The following is a 16,568-nucleotide window of genomic DNA, read 5'->3' as shown; positions in this document are numbered from 1 at the left end:
GTACCTTTGGTTTTCCATGGTGTTTCCTCCATAGGATGCAGCTCATATGTATCAGAATAGTTCCTATCATCTCCTTCTGGTCCTGTCAACTGATCAACCCAGCTTCATAGCAGCCCAAAGCCTGTAAAATAAACTAAGTAGAAAAAGAGCTGCTTTCCTTCCTCTGCTGGTGCACTATAGAGTAACCAAGCCACCAACACATTAAGTAGCAGCCTTTATTCTAACGCTTAGCCCAAGTGCTTTAACTCCACTGGGTACACCTGAACGTGACCTGACCAACGTTCATGTGGAAAATGATGTCATGTTTTACTGTTCACTTTCCCACTAAAGGGGCAATCAGTACTGAAATACCACATCCCTGGGCAACCTGCTGCAGGGAGAGGCAGTGACCGCAGCTCTGGTGGCTACACCACCGACACAAGGTACAAGCAGTAACTGCCATGGTAGTTGTGATGTGCTGCGTGTCTAATCCAGCTCTGCCACTCAACCAGGCCAATGTGGCACGAAGGATGCGCACAGACCTTTTCCTCCTGGCCTCCCCAGCTAACCCATGCACACAGGGATGGTCAATGCCCTTCACAAAGCACATCTCTTAATGGCAACCGTGGAATGAAAAAGGAAGGAGCCCCATAGAAAATGGGAAGACATGCAGCTTGACATTTGAGTGCTAAACCTAAGCACCGTTTCTGCTTTCACTAAACACCTCTGTCATGGTTTCTCCCTAGAGACAAAGTATTAGGCCAGGTTCAGCATCCGGCCCAGAGGTACAAGCAGTGATCAGGAGCATCTCACGACCTCAACATCACAATACAACTCCAGGCAATAAGAGCCTCAAGCCAAGGCTCCTCCAATAAACATGAGGTCTTGCTCACCACAACTAGGTCAGAAGCCCCAACGGCCCCCAGTGCAGGGAGCTCATCTGTGCTGGAGCTGCAGCCTGCGGAAGCAGGGGCTCTGCACCAGGGCACACACAACGTGAAACAGAACCAGGGATGTGCAGAAAGCCACCAACCTCTCAGCAATTCCCTGTGCCCCTTGAGAGGTGACCCAGAACCAAGCCTTCAAACAGTGAAGCTCCTGAATGTTAAGAAAACAGAGACTTACAACCCATATTGCAACCAGTACAGCTCCATCCCCCAAGCAACCGTGCAGGGCTGCACCTCAGGCCACAAATATCCTAGCTAAATATACATAGAACAAATTACAGGGCAAAAGAAAAAGTGCATTTCTAGGATGGCTTTAACCCATTTTAATGCCTTACACCAGCAAGACAGAGAAAGACGTTTCCTTTCTGACTTCTCTGGGGGACTGGGACCAATCTCAGCTTTAAATCTTCCTTAAAAAGTCAGTTAAAAAAGCCTGGCCTTCGTTACAGGAAGGGGTCATTCATCTGCAGTGAGCTCAAAAGCAGGAGAGACATCTCCCACCTAGTCACAGCCAGGTGGGCACCAGGGCATTCCCCTAATCCCTTCCCCAGGTCATTGTGGAAAGCCTCTTCATCACTCCCAAGCTCCAATAAAGTATGGCTGTTAAGCATTCCTCCTTGCCTGCAAGTGCTTCAGCTAGGCACATACATCTAAAAGCCCTCAGTGCCAAATGGATCTGGGCTGGGAGGGAGATAAACTGGGATGAGAGGGAAGTAAATCATTAGGAGGCCTCACTAAGTGCAGTTGCTCCCACCCATATCAGAGCAGACACCAGTTGCTCCTCTCCCTTCTTGTGCTGTCCCAGGTGCTGCTTCCCATCACTCGCTGGTGAATGAACTGATTAATGTGAGCAGGAAGGGGAAGCATCCCCAGGCAGGGCTGTGGTTTCTGATGTGCCCCTTGGGTAGCTGTGGGAGGAAAGTCCTTGTCACCCTAAGAAAGAATGAGCTGGAGTTGAGAGGCAAGCCTAAAAATAAAGCGTGTGTGTGCTGAGGAAGGGTGGTGGCATCCTGCAGCAATCAGAATGGCTGAGACTGGGCTCTGGTTTCCTCTCCCCCCATCTTCTATATGGAGCAAGAACCCAAAGTCCTGTTCTGAGGGCAGAGGTGTCACACCATAGGGGCACAGGTGACCATCGTCCTTCCCAGCTGGCCAGCACAAGTGCCTTGCCCAGGGGCACCTCCTCCAAGGGGTTTTCTCTCCACACCAGGGGATTTCTCCCCTCTTACCTGAATACGATGGATCTGGGGAAACTGAAGTCAGTCGAGACCTCAGCATCCCCTTGTTGTATTATCACAAGCAGCTTTGTGACCTCAAAGCAAGTAGATCACAGACTGAAAAGCAGGGGTTTGTCATGGCTGAGAAGGTGGCAGGACCCACTCAGAGCCTGCTCTCAGCACAAAGGATGGGACAAGAACATGCAGCTGGAATACCATGGCTTAATGTGAGGCGTCCCTACCCATGGCAGGGGCTTGGAGCTGGATGATCTTGAGGTCCTTTCCAACCCAAACCAGTCTGTGATTCTGGGCTGTGTCTGATGACAGCAGCACAATCCATTGCCAGACCACCTTACCCGAGTCAACCCTGCTCCTCTCCCCCAAGCACTAAAGCAGGTAACTGCCCCTAACATCCACCAACTGCCCCTGCAAAAGCACTGATGGAGGCAGCCCCTCTCTTCCTAGCACCACACATCGGAGCCTTCCCACCCTGAGACAAGGCAGGCCGCATGCCTCCAGCTTTCACAGCACTTTCAGGTGCACACACGCACAGCTCTGGGCTATCCCACCTCCAACCTGCACTGGAAGTTCCTTTTCACTCCCATCTTTCAGCAAGCCCCCAGTTCTTCAGAGCGAATTACCCAAGCAGGGAGGCAAACCAACACTTGCCACTGCCCCAGCCATCAGGCTCAGGTCCGAACAAGTCGGGAGACTTTGGGCTCACCTTTGCCACGTGCGTGGCAGATGCAGAGCCCATCTAAGCATGAGCTCATGTATTTGTCATTGCTGAACCCATGCAAATCTGCAGCTTGCAGGAAGCGAAACTCCGACTTCCCTTCCTGCTGCTTCGGGGGTTCTGATTCTATTGTCTAAAATAAGGCAGCAAGCAGGCATTTCCTCTCTCTGGTGATGAGCGCTGTTGTCTAAAACCCTGGGTTTTGAGTGATAACGTCCTTTTTAGGGGGAATCTCTGTGACTGAAGGACAATTCCAGCTTCTGAAATCATCCTATAGGAGAGGAAAAGACCAAATAACTTCCAGTGCAATAAATAATCCAAACGGCTTTCCTGGACACAGCATCCTGTACCAAAATGAGAACTTCTCCCATCAGTTCAAGTTCCTTCTTCCATGACGAGGAGCACAGTCTGAACCCCACTGAAAGCCACGGGACGCAGTCTGAACCCCACTGAAAGCCATGGGACGCAGTCTGAACCCCACTGAAAGCCATGGGACGCAGTCTGAACCCCACTGAAAGCCATGGGACGCAGTCTGAACCCCACTGAAAGCCACGGGACGCAGTCTGAACCCCACTAAAAGCCATGGGACACAGTCTAAACCCCACTGAAAGCCATGGGACGCACAACCTTGTGGGTTTCTATACCGTACCCTCCGCTTTGCATCCTCTCAGCATGGAATCACCTCTCCCCACGTTCATGTGGCAGGAGGTGTGAACACACACACGCACCTTCACGTCTGCATACGTCTGTGATGCACACAGAGCAAAACCCAACCCCACCAGCGCAAAACCTCTCCACTGGAGCTCACGATTTCAGGGGAAAGCTGACGGATCCCCATGGAGATAACGTGTTTCTTCGGCTCGGTTTTGGCCACACCAAGCAGTGAGAAAGAGCCTCTAGAGCCCGTGCCAGGGCGGGGAGGGGGAGAAGGGAAAACAAGTCTCTTTCTGGATGACTAACACAGCCAGCAGCTATTGCCACTGTGCAGCTCAGCCCTGCTCTCCTCTGCGGCAGGGAGTTGTGCAAGGCTCCTTTGAAGAGGTTAACACCTTCCTTCACAGCCGCTCGCTCTCACCTGCATTGCCAGAGGGTCGCAGGGGGCTACATCTCTTGGTGACCCAACCACATGCACAGGGTGATGGTCACCGCTGTGTGCCCCAGCATCCAGGCCTGCCCAGGGACCGGATCCTTCCAAACCTCACCAAAACGCCTTTGTTACCGGCATCTCCTGGCCAGCCTCCACACCCAATGAGCAGCCCCTCGTGTGCCAGGCTGCCTGCACAGCCCAGCCAACAGCCCAGAGGCGTGCAGCCAGGCACTGGAGGCTGTTGGGAAGCGCTCTGCAGATAACAACCAACACAAACGGTCTCCGCACCATCACAAGCAAGAGCTGAACCACTGCCAGAGCCTGCCTCCTCCTCAGCCGGGCATCCTGTTGAGGGCACAACATGGGCTGCAGTCCTTGGATGTGGACCCAACATGCCAGCCCACCCACTCATGGTGAAGCATCATCCTGCAAGCACTACAGCACAGATCTACTGGCTCCTGGGACAGCCAGCCCAGCATCAGGGCCACTGATGCTCCTGCACAAGGAGGTGATGCACTAGTGAGACATCAGTTCTGCAGAAGAGATGCTCCCCTCTGGGGACTTAGGGCTTCTGGTACATGCTCACCCCAGAGACCTGCTCCTAAGCTACACTAGGGAGCGCACAGGGCATCTCACCCTGCTCTGCAGCAGCTCACCCGAGCAGACAGCTCTGTTCCACATCCCTGGGGAGGTTTAGTCTTACTCCCTCGGGATCATGGTCCAGCCAGCCCATTAGGAGCCATAAAAACGCAGCTGAGCCTCAGACATGTTGCACGTAAGTGACACCACAACTTTGCATGGTGCCCTCCAGCATGCAAAACACACGGGGTGGGAGAGGGGCAGGAGAAGCAAGAGCAGAGGGGAGCCTGCATGTGCTTGAGTCAGCTCCTGGCTCTAACAACTGGCCATGCCTCTCAGCTCCTGATGGCACTGGGAAGCAGGGAGGTATCTCCATGCCAAGCAGTGGTGGTGATCTTCAGCTTGGAAATCAGTTCCTTTTACAATCAGCAATACAGAAAGAGCCTTTCCTCACAAGGCATTGCATCCTGCAGGCATGCATCAAGTCTGTCAGTCATGGCACATGGCCTGAAACACGCTATGAAACGAAGCTTCAGTGACTTGTAACCACGATGAAAACACTCCCTACTTCCATCTGAAGTAAAAAACCAGACTATATGCAGAGACAGGCAGCAGGAGACACTCTCACAACGCACCAACAATGTCCCCAAGCCCTAGGTGATGTCTGGGAAGACCCAACAGCCCAGGCAGGCTCCAAGTGATGCACAGCACATCCAAGTCCCTGGTCACAGCCCCGCTTTGGCTGTGCTCATCACACAGCACCAGTAACCAGCAGAGAGGCAGAAAGCTGTGAGGTCTCAAGCGAGCAGGGGCACAGCCTCCCCCTTGTCCATCCAAGCTCCTCTCCTCTTGCCTTCAGCCACCCCGGACATGGAAAATCACGCTCCAAGCGAAACCTGCTCTCTGGTTGCAGCCCGGGTAAACCTGCAGGAGAACAGGACCCATCGCAGCCCTCTCGTTGAGAGATGCTGACACCAAGTGGGAACAGCTCAGAAATGCTCCAATGAAGACATTCCACCGGGGCCCTAGGGAAAACTCACCCTGGAATAAAGGTGTGAGCTCCAACAGCGTTACCTGAGTCGTATTCCAGTTCCCTGGGGACAACCAGGCTAAAAAGCAGAGTCAGTTTAGTTTGATTTAATTTAAATACACCCAAGCGACTTTAACCAAGCAAAACCCTGTTATGGGAGCCCAGGCCTTGGCAATGACTCAGGTTTAGTCACCCTTATGCAGGTGAGAACAAACTCAAGCAGAGGTGTGAATGTTAAAGCCACAGCTGGCAGAGGGAGAGCAGAAAGGATGGAACCGGTGCGTGTGTCTCGGTCCCTAAACCCCACCATGCTAACAAACTGCTGATGCTATGTTCCAGGGTAACTCCTCCGTTTCACCTTCAAACGTGCTTATTGCAAACTGCACCCTCCTGGCTCGCTCCGGTGATGCCTCTTTCCCCTGTTTGCACAGACAAATCCTTTCTTTGTGGCTTTCTGCAGAAGAGAAATGAACAAAAACAACGAAGAGAGCTCCACCTCTGCAGATGGCTTTTACCTGAAAGGGATGCAGCCCACACCCCACCCACCCAGGCCTTGAAGCAATAAACACGGTGACATCAAGTCTGTTCTCAAGGAAAGTTTCCCCACATCCCCTTGCAAAAACACTCTGCTGTTTTGTTCTCCGAGATGCTGCCAACTCGCTGCTCCCCCACGCACCAGAATGGGTGCAACAGATAAGAAACCAGACACCCCTTTCTGGCCTTAAAGATGTTTTGCTAGACATTTACCAAACACCACTAAAACGAGGATATGGGCAAGGAGTTCCTGCTGCTTTCTGAAGGCTGCCCAAGCACACCCCCGACAATAAGTGATAGGATGATAAAGGATGGCACTAGGCCAGCACCATCCTTTGAGGGCCATGCTAGATCTGCCTGTGGAGCAGCCAAGGTCCCATTTGGGTCCTGATGCTGCTCAGGAAACCTGGATTTTATTCCCAACATCCATCGAGCACCCAGGTGCTGGTGCTGCAGGCTCAGCTGCTGAGATAATGGGACCCAGTGGGCTGGCAGCAGGGAGTGCAGTGACCCTGTCTCTGCTCTGCTCTTCCCCCTGCAGACAGACTCTAACCTGCTCCTACAGCTCTCATTTTGGCCAAGGGAATTCCTAATGCTGCCAGCAGCAACTGCTGTGATGCTGAAGGACATGAGCAGAAGGAAGCCCTATCTCCTCCCTTCCACACTCCTGTTTTCTGGAATCTCCTCTCCCAAGTGAAGCGCTCTGCACTGCTGTGGTGCTTCTGGACAATGCACATCCAGCAGCTTTCCCTGCAAAGCCAACACATAAAAGCATTGGTCCCTGGTTTGACGGGCTCTGGAGAGCAGCACAAAGCCAAGTACCCCTGACCTGGCACCAGCTTTCCTGCTCTGGGCTCTGCCACCCTTGGCCTTGCTTTCCTGAGCAGGGTGCTTGGCACAGCATAGCTGTGGGAAACAATCCCACCCTGTTTCAGTGAGTCCCAATGACTTCTTCATCACAGGCTCTGGAGAAGCAGCAACCTGGATGCCTCAGCACAAAGAGAAGCTTGGGATCTGGTCCCCTTCCCAGCTTGCCTACACAGTCCCTGTGTGATCCTAGACGAACAGCAGGTCTCCACCCCCAAGCTATAAAATGGGGCCATTAACACTTAACTCCTCTCACCCGTTGTCTGCCTGGGTTGTTAGCTCAGTAGGAAGGCCTGTGTGTGCTCGTACAGACACTGCGTGAAGGAGCCTCCAGGCATAAATGAAATATGAAATAGCAATTCTAAACCCCCAGCAGGCAGAGGCAGGAGGAGCAGGGCAGGACAGAAACACACGGCTTGCACTTCATGACAGTGATAAACACCCTCTCAGGAGGCTCCTCACTGCTCTCCTGGGAAGGGCTCACAGACCCCCAGCCGGATCCCACCATCCCCTCCTCAGCAGCTGCCGGTTGCATCCTCCCTGCAGCACCGCCAGCAACGAGCGCATGAAGCTCACCAGGCTCTGTGCAGCCCACACAGCACCATGGTGCTGCCATGAGGACAGCATGCTTCATAGAAACACCATGGTTTGTGCTGGAAGGGAACTTAGAGCTCACCCAGCTCTAACCCCTGCCATGGGCAGGGACCCCTTCCACTGGAGCAGCTTGCTCCAAGCCCCTGTGTCCAACCTGGCCTTGAACACTGACAGGGATGGGGCAGCCACAGCTTCTCTGGGCACCCTGTGCCAGCACCTCAGCACCCTCACAGGGAAGAGCTTCTGCCTCAGAGCTCAGCTCAGGCTCCCCTCGGGCAGGTTCAAGCCATTCCCCTTGGCTTGTCCCTACAGGCCCTTGTCCAAAGCAGTCACTGGTGGATTTCGCCCTGTTCAAGCCCCCATCCCCACGCACCTCGCCGCTGCCATCCCCGCTCCCTGCAGCCGCAGCACGGTTACACCCGGGCCGGGCCGTGCTCAGCCGTGACCGGGACCCGCACGGCTCCGCAACCATTCCCCACCCCGAGGGAGAGGGAAGCACCGTGCGCGGCTGGAGTGGGATAGGGATGGGGATGGGGATGGGGATGGGGATGGGGATGGGGATGGGGATGGGGATGGGGATGGGGATGGGAAGGGGAGGAGGAGAAGCTGGGCCGGGGGGATTTAAAGGGCCATTCCGGCGGTGCTGGGGATAAAGGCGGGAGCGAGCCCTATGGGCTGGGGATGCTCACTGTGTGTGTGGAGCTGAGGAGGAGGCCATGGGGATGCTGCGAGGGCTGGAGCAGCTCTGCTCTGGAGCCAGGCTGAGAGAGCTGGGCTGGGGCAGCCTGGAGGAGAGAAGACTCCTGAAGGGGAGACCTTAGAGCAGCTCCAGTGCCTAAAGGGGCTGCAGGAAAGCTGGAGAGGGGCTTGGGACAAGGGCCTGTAGGGATGGGACAAGGGGGAATGGCTTAAGGTTCCTTCATCCCAGACCGTTCCCTGATAATAAGTGGAGGAGAGCATTGCCACCTAAGAGTTGCCATGTAGTGACCCAACATACAAAGACTCTGAAAGGGAAATAGGAAAAAAAGGAGAAGATTTAAAAATCAGGCCATTCCCATTCCAACGTTGGAAGTGGGGAAGGACACACGAGCGGTCTATGTGGTGATGCAGGTGTGATGGTCTGGAACTGGTTGTTGGAGCAGACACAGGCTTCCCTGTGCTGGGGAATGCCAGGATCTGTACTCCGTTGGGGTGGCTTTGCCGTATGCTCATTAGACAGGTATTAAACACTAGGGGGGGAGTTACCATCATCTCCAAGCCGCCCAGGTGAGGAGCACACTGCATGCCCAGGGCTGCGGCTGCTCTGAGCCGCTGCCACTGGAGGGCAACAGGAAACCACGGGATTTCTCCCACCCCGGTCCTGTGCAATGAGCACAAAGAGCAGACGGAACCAACCCGCGGGTGCAGAACCGGTCTCCTGGGAAGCTGAGCCCAGCAGAAGGATGCGGGAGCTGCAGCGTGCCGATGAGACCAAGCCCTCATTAGCCTTTATGTGTTTCCTTCCCTCTATTCCCACCCAAAAAAAGGTTTCTAAATCCTTCTCCAAGCTGTGTCACGTACTGCTGGTTTAAGTGGAACAGCGTGGTGCCCTTCATTACTTTTTAAAGTGTCTAAATGCTCGATTTGATGCCTGAATGTCCTCAGGCCTCCCAAGCAGATGCTGTTACAGCCTCCCCTCAGTGCTGCTGCGGGGAGTCAGATAATGCCCAAGATATCCAGAGAAAACACATTCTTGGCAGCGTTCTTGGCATCCTCCTTTGAAGGCAGGCTTGCACCATATAAATCCTGGCGCCCTGTGTCCTGTCGGTGGCCACTGGGGCATGATTTCCACTTCTGCAAACCGGGAACAATGCATTGGGAAAGCCCACGGTGGGAGAGCCACAGTTTGCGTTGCTCTGGTGCCTTTTGAGGATCTCAAGGGCCTTTGGAAACGAGAGCCAAGCTCTAAGTGTGTGTTCCGGAGGGAGAGAAGTAAGACCGAGGTGATGCTTGGAAGCATGAGCAGAGCTGGGCATGGGTTTCCAGTGTCTCTTGCCTGTCTTGCTGGCACAGGACTGCAGCGCAGAACTGCAGCACTTGAATTAACAGGGAAGGAAGTATTAACACAGCACTCCTGGTATTGAAATGAATCAATAAATAGAGCGTGACCTGTCTGCAGTGCACTACAAGGGCACTGCTGCTTGGAGCTGTTCATTTCTTGGCCGAGGTCTTGGAGCTGATCCTTTCCTCGTGCTGCGGCTGGAGAGCTGTAGCCTCGTGGGTTATCCACAGGCAGGGGCAGGAGGGAGAACACGGGCAAGTGAGGAAGTGCTAATTCACAAACATGCAGGGAAACAAACAAAACCAGAGCAAAGCATCTTGTTCTTGTACAAGCTGAGCATCTCTTTTTGGCTTGTTCTGCTTTCCTGTGACTCATTTTTGTCGGTGTCATGAGAAAAGCACTGGGGATTGCTGTTAGCAAAATAGAAGTTAAAGAGGGCAGCACATCACACCTAATGCATGGGCCAGGCCTGCTCCCACTGCCAGGCTCCACCTCGGGCAGGATGCTCACCAAACAGCCCCTCTGCAGAGGAAGATGCTGGTGTTACCTGGGATGCTGGCGAGGCAGAGCCTGAGATACCCAAAGTCCTCCTAAGTGGTGGCACTGGCACCCGGCTGCACACCCTGCCTGCCTTGGTGGGCATGCCTGGAGCTGCGCTTCATCTTCCTCCTCTGCAATCTATGGAAGCTGTGACCCCAAGGGATGCCTGGGAATGACAGCCAGAACAACCGTGGAAGTGCCAATGACCTGCTCACTGCTTTTCTCTCTTCAGGACAGCTCCTCTGCCCCCCAGGAGAATCAGCATGGCTCCATTAGAGTCCATTAGCACCTCAGTCTCCTTTCGCCTCCAAGTGAGGTTAGCACTGGGGAAAGGTGTTGGCACGGCAGTGCAGGGCTGAAGCCAGCTCCCTGCCCAGCTCTGCTGTGCAGAGGAACCCACGGATTCTGCCTGGTCCCCAGTGCAGGAAGGAACCGCAGGGGCCTCTTCTCCTTCCCTTTCCTGCACACTTGGACAACAGCAGAGGCAAGGACTTGAAGGAGACGTAGCGATGGGTTTTCCACCATCCAAGCCAGGTGCCTGTGTCTGACAGGCACTTGCTAGTCCTGCAGAGTGGGTTTTGGGGGCACTGGTGCTTTACTGTGAGCTGTCTCTGCTATCTGGTTATCACTACCACAGCCCAGTGTCCCAGCTGGAGAGCCCTTCGCATCCCTGCACCAAAAGCCTGTGGGACAGGGATGGACAGGACTCTACTGAGGGCTTTGGCCAGGACTGAGCAATGGCCCAGCCTGGAGCCCACAGTGGGGCCGATGGGCAGAGCAGGGCCAGAGCATTTCCATCCTGGGAGCCCAGGCCCAGCAAGGGCTGAGGCATGGGGAAGGCACGCGGAGCATCCGGCCCCCCTGTACCCTGCACTGCGGATGTGAACAGCCTTCCATAAATATCAAAATGCTCTCGCAGCGTGACAAGTGTCAGCAGCTGTGAATCAGCCCTTTGCAATGCTCCCAATCACACAAACCATGCTTTCATTGTCTCTGGGTCCTTGGAATGTGAGCCACACAGGAGCCCACCCTGCCAGCCCCGCTGCTCCCCTGGGCTGCGGGCAGGAGTGAAGCAAGCACATTGGGAAGCCCTGATGCACTGATGCATGCCCAGGCTAAGGGATGGAGGGGAAGATGCCACTCTGCAGGTAGCACATGAGTGTTTTGGGTACAACCAGTGTGGCTCCATGTGTGAAACAGACCCTGAGAGAACATTCCTGCTCTCCTGAGGTCTGGGAACAGCTGCAGAGAGGGTTTGATCCTCAGCCCCTCAAGGGCTGCTACAGAGCTCAGTGCATTTTAGCCACTGGAAGATGGAAACGGTGCAGGGCTGCAGAGGCAGCTGCACACCCTCAGCACTGCCCTGTCCCACTCACAGCCCCTGGCACTCCTCCAGCTCCGAATGATTCTCACCTCCCACCATCCTTGCCCACTTCTTCCCATAAACCTGCATTAATCAACCTATTCTTCTCCAGCCCTTTGCTGCTGCACCCATCCGGAGGCCCTCTGTACACTTTGGCTTTACCTTTCCCCTTCCTGTCCATCCCTTCTTTCATTCCTGCTCATTCCTGGTAGCAATCAGAGCTGTAATCAACACTGCTGGCTGTGCCCAGAACCCGCTCCCTGCTTCCAGGGGGGTTTACAGGGTTTTCTGCTGAGCAAATATGGTGCAATTTACCTGCATTGCCAAGCCCTATCAGCTTAGGGCATTGCAGCATGAGCAAACAAGGCTGATGGCGGAGAGGAAAAGCAAGTGTGGAAAGCGATTGTTCTCCTTGACTTCACCTTGATAACAAAGACGCCAGCTCCAAGACAAAGGCTGTTTCACGGCTCCGTGCCCTGGGGTTGCAGGAGTCTCATTCCTGGAAAAGGGAAAATTGATGGTGTTAGTTTCAAATGCAGCTCGGAGTGGGAAGAGCTGGGTCTCATCTCCTGTTCTTCTGCCACCCACCGTGAGCCTCTTACCCTGGGGAGCAAAACCTTTCCATGGTTCTGTAATGGAATGCTGTCAGCACCTACAGCTCAGGGGTCACCGTCTCCCTCCTGCAGCACTGCCTCTGCTGAGGGGCCACTGGAGCACAGCCCAGTGTGCACACAGGCAGGGGAGATGCCTTCATCTCAGGTCCATGCACCATCACTCTCTGTGCACATCACACCCATGCCATCGGTCCTGCTGCTGGGGGGGAGCAGCACAGATCCCTGGGATTTAGTGCTGATAGTTACTGGAATGGCTCCAAGTGTGTTTCTTCCCCACAGCCCTGTGCCACAGGACACCCAGGACACTGAAAGTGCCTATGGAACCAATGCTCACGTGCTCCATGGAGGTGTCCATCCACGTTCTGGCTCTGGCTGGCTGGGAGCAAAGCTTGATGCAGCACATGGGGACTGGTGGATAGAGAAAGAGCCCCAGGGACTCTGCTGTGGCAACAAGAGAGGAGGGGAAGGTCTCCCATAGCCCATGGCCACCACACTGTGCTGTCCCTATTGAGTCCATGTGTCTGGCACAGGCACTGGGAAGATCCTATGGCAGTGGAAAACCCCCTCCAACCCCCCCAAATGAGCATCCCTCAGGACTCTGCTGGCCCCCAGGGCCAACACCAGTCTGTGATGACAAGCTGCAGGGCGATAGTGTCACTTGGCACAGGCTAAAATAGGCCTGTGGTGGGGAGGCAGGTGGCTCCGTGATTCACTCCATGCCTTACATCAGTGCGGGGTTGGTCACGGCTGTTTCCGGGGTGGATCCTGAAAGCATCTTTCCAAGGAAAGTTTTGGACCGTGACGTCTCAGCTGACAGATGGGTGCTACCACATGGCACAACCAGCGCTGCCAGCTCCCTGCATCACCCCTCGCCACAGCAGTGTATAAGCGCTCATTCCCCATGGGAGGTTTCCTCACTGGAAATGATCAGCTAAAAGGGGCAGCAAGAAAAGAAGAATCCAGTCTCTAAGTGCTGTTTTGAGAGCAAAACGCAAGCCTCAGATGCACGCTGCAGGATGCTCTTTCACCGGCTTTAACATCCCCAGCCTCTGAGAAAACACCCCAGAGACATCACAGGTGAGCCTTTGACAGGGGCTTGGAGGCTGTTATGTGCTGAGCACCCCTTTGGGACAGGGAGCCCAGAACCAGCCCCCTTTGGGGCTTTGCTCCTTAGCACACCAGAAACCGCCGGTGCTGCAGCACAGCGCTGACCAAAAAAGGTGTTTTCTCAGCGCTCCACCTCCGCAGCAAGGGAACTCCTTGAGGTGCTGCCGCCCCAGCTTCGCCATGCAGGGCAGCAGCAGCACCCCCATCCCATCTCACTGACGTCAGTGGTTTTCCCCTCGCCGGCTGCCGAAGCCCTCGCACCACTCGGCTTGTGCAGACAGGTCCATGGAGCAGCCCAGCCCCTGGCCACAGCGGTTGCTGCTTGGTTCCGTCCTGCACAGGCACCCTGTTGGGTTGGGGCACCCCATAGGGCACAGAGGGAGCCGGCCCCTTCCCTTGCTGGCTCTCGTGACTCTCACTGATGCTCCAGTGTGGCTTCCACGTTGGCTTGTGCTTGAGTCGATGGAAATCATAACTGTAAGGTGTAGAAAACAAAAGGTCCTTTCTGTCGGTTAGAGGAGGCTGATTAACATCCCCTCCGGGGAACCAAAGGGCCTCGTCACCCTCCCAGTGCTGCTTGTTCCAAGCCCAAGGGTGATTCACCTGGCAGAGGCTTCGGAAGCACTGAGGTCTCTGCAGCGCACACGTAGCTGTTAAAAGGAGCCCTGCAGTGCCAGGGTCAGTGGAGTGTGAAGAGCTGCCTCCTCAGCATCCATCTGTCCTCATGCCCCCTGTGCTGCGCAGCTCACAGCATCACGAGTGCTGTTGGATGCTCAGTGCTGTTGAGCGCTGCTACACGCCGTGCCCACAGGCCCCAAGAGAAGGGCTCAGGGTGCCTCTGGGGGTGTTTGGAGGTGGCAGCAGGGCCTAATTCCAGACCTCAGTGGGTGACTGTGGTCCTCTCCACTGCCCTGTGCTGCTTGGTGGGCTGGTTGAGGTCCATTCAAGTGCAAAGCCGGTCAGGCATCCCTCAGATGCTGGCTGGACTTGCTCTGTTGATGGCAGTTGTGCCATCAGTTCTAGGCAGGTCAGAGCCCTCTGTGGCTCTTCAAGTAGGTATTCCAGTGTATAGCACTTCTGCTTCATTTCTGAAGGCCCCAGAGGAGGGACGAAGGCTGGAGGGTGAGGAGGAAGAGGGAGGAAGAAGAGAGCATCAGTCTGCTTCCTGCCCAGATTCACTGCTCAGTCAGCTTCCCGTGTCACTCCTGCTGTCTGGGGCACGGTGCCATTCACTCTCAAGTGCCAGCCTTGGAGCCGGTGATGGGAGGGAGGTGGGCTCAGTGCTTAACACAGGACACAGGACACAGCACTGCTGAAGGACAACGGGGCAGAGCAGGTGCTGGGGCCAGCTCATGAGTTTTGTTTGGGGTGTTTTAGCTGTCAGATCAATGCTTGGTCTTCTATAAGCACATCCCAGGTAGAGCCATGCTTGGGGAGATCTGTGCTGCACAGGCAGGTCTGGTTTAGTTGAGAAGAGACAGAGCTACCAGCAGAGGATGTGTGCCATGGGGTGCTCACAGGGACCCGGAGGAGCAGCCTGCTCCTGTTGGGAATGCCAATGTGCAAACAGCCCCTGCCACCTTTCCACCATCCCATTGCACCTCGGGGGAGCTGCGGTACCACGATCTTCTCCACCTGCACAGCTATGTAAGAGTCTTGGGATAGGCTGTTTGTAATAATGTTTGGGGCCTTCGGGGGGGGGAAATCCAGGAGGAGGCAGAGGCTTGTCCACAGTGGGATTTTTCCACCTCTCCAAGCACACCCTCAGTGTGCAGATGCTGCTGCTCAAATGCACAACATCCTCCGTAAATCCGCTCAACCCAGGCTGTGACTGGGGTAACAAGCCCTAGCGCAAGCACGTTTTCACACCTGGGCAGGACAGGCTGTGGTTAGTGATCCATCAGGGCAGGGCAGAACACGCTGCTGCGCTGGCAGGCCCCCAGTGCACCTCGTTGGGTTATTCCTGTTAATCTCCCATGCGTACGGAGATGCAGGGGCTTGGCAAAGGAGCCACGGAGCTTCTTGGCTTCCCTGCAAAACCAGCAAAGTCAAAGCCAGAGGAAAAGGATGGGGTTTTTCTTCAGAGGGGTCTTGCAATATCGTGTTTGCTTCAGCACTTGGCAAGGAGTTGGACAGCCCTGCAACAAACAAGCCCTTTTCTATAGCAACTGGCCCCTGCAGGACACCTCTGAGTGCCTTACACAACGCAGATGGAAAAGCACTGAGACGTGAGTGTCTGCGCTGCAGATTGAAAGCGATGCTCGAAAACCAACCCAGGATTTCAGCTGGGCTTTGTCAGTGCCAACAGCAGTAACAATCCAATACCCTCTGAAGAGGAATTGCATCAGGCTGGGACAGAGAGGCCCCTTCAGGCCCGGGGCGAATGGGACGGGATGTTAGAACACAGCAAGCAGCTTTGCATCACCCAGTCTGGCTCATCAGCACCTTGTGTCAAACGAGGCATGAAGCAGCCGCAGGCTGGAGCTGGGCGGTGGGACAGGGTGGTCCAGCACAGGCTCACTCGGGGATGTGCTTAACCCGGACCCACATGCTTCATCCTGCTGACACAGGGTTTGTCTTACCGGGGCTGCAGGCCTCAGAGGACAGTGTAGATGCTCAGCTCAAGGGACCTTGAGCAAGTCTAGAGGAGGTCGCAAAGATGATCCAGGGGCTGGAGCAGCTCTGCTCTGGAGCCAGGCTGAGAGAGCTGGGCTGGGGCAGCCTGGAGAAGAGAAGGCTCCTGAAGGGGAGACCTGAGAGCAGCTCCAGTGCCTAAAGGGGCTGCAGGAAACCTGGAGAGGGGCTTGGGACAAGGGATGTAGGGACAGGGCAAGGGGAATGGCTTGAACCTGCCCGAGAGGAGACTGAGCTGAGCTCTTAGGCAGAAGCTCTTCCCTGTGAGGGTGCTGAGGCGCTGGCACAGGGTGCCCAGAGAAGCTGTGGCTGCCCCATCCCTGGCAGTGCTCAAGGCCAGGTTGGACACAGGGGCTTGGAGCAAGCTGCTCCAGTGGAAGGGGTCCCTGCCTGTGGCAGGGGTTGGGACTGGGTGAGCTTTAAGGTCCTTTCCAACCCATTCTATGAGTCTGATTTTACAACCTAACACAGATCCTGGTCTCCCAACATGACTCCTTGCCTGCTTCCAGCTGGAGCCTCATGCTGTGTGTGCAGCAACAGCAGTACTGACTGTCCTCCAGGTTGCAAACACCGCCTGTCAGGTCCCCCATCAATGGGGGATTTTACCAGCCAGGAAATAGGAAAGCTGCTGGGAGATCACTCACTCCCCTCCTCAGTCCTGCAGCAGGAAAGGGGCTGTGCTGGCAGCGTGGAGCACTG

The sequence above is a fragment of the Neopsephotus bourkii genome, unplaced genomic scaffold (assembly GCF_033783945.1).
Source record: "Neopsephotus bourkii isolate Nb327-2 ecotype Australia unplaced genomic scaffold, CSIRO-AGI_Nbou_v1 NB_1090, whole genome shotgun sequence".
In the NCBI taxonomy this organism is placed as follows: Eukaryota; Metazoa; Chordata; class Aves; order Psittaciformes; family Psittacidae; genus Neopsephotus; species Neopsephotus bourkii.
The sequence above is the reverse complement of the archived record's forward strand: the minus strand, read 5'-3'. Positions refer to the sequence as shown.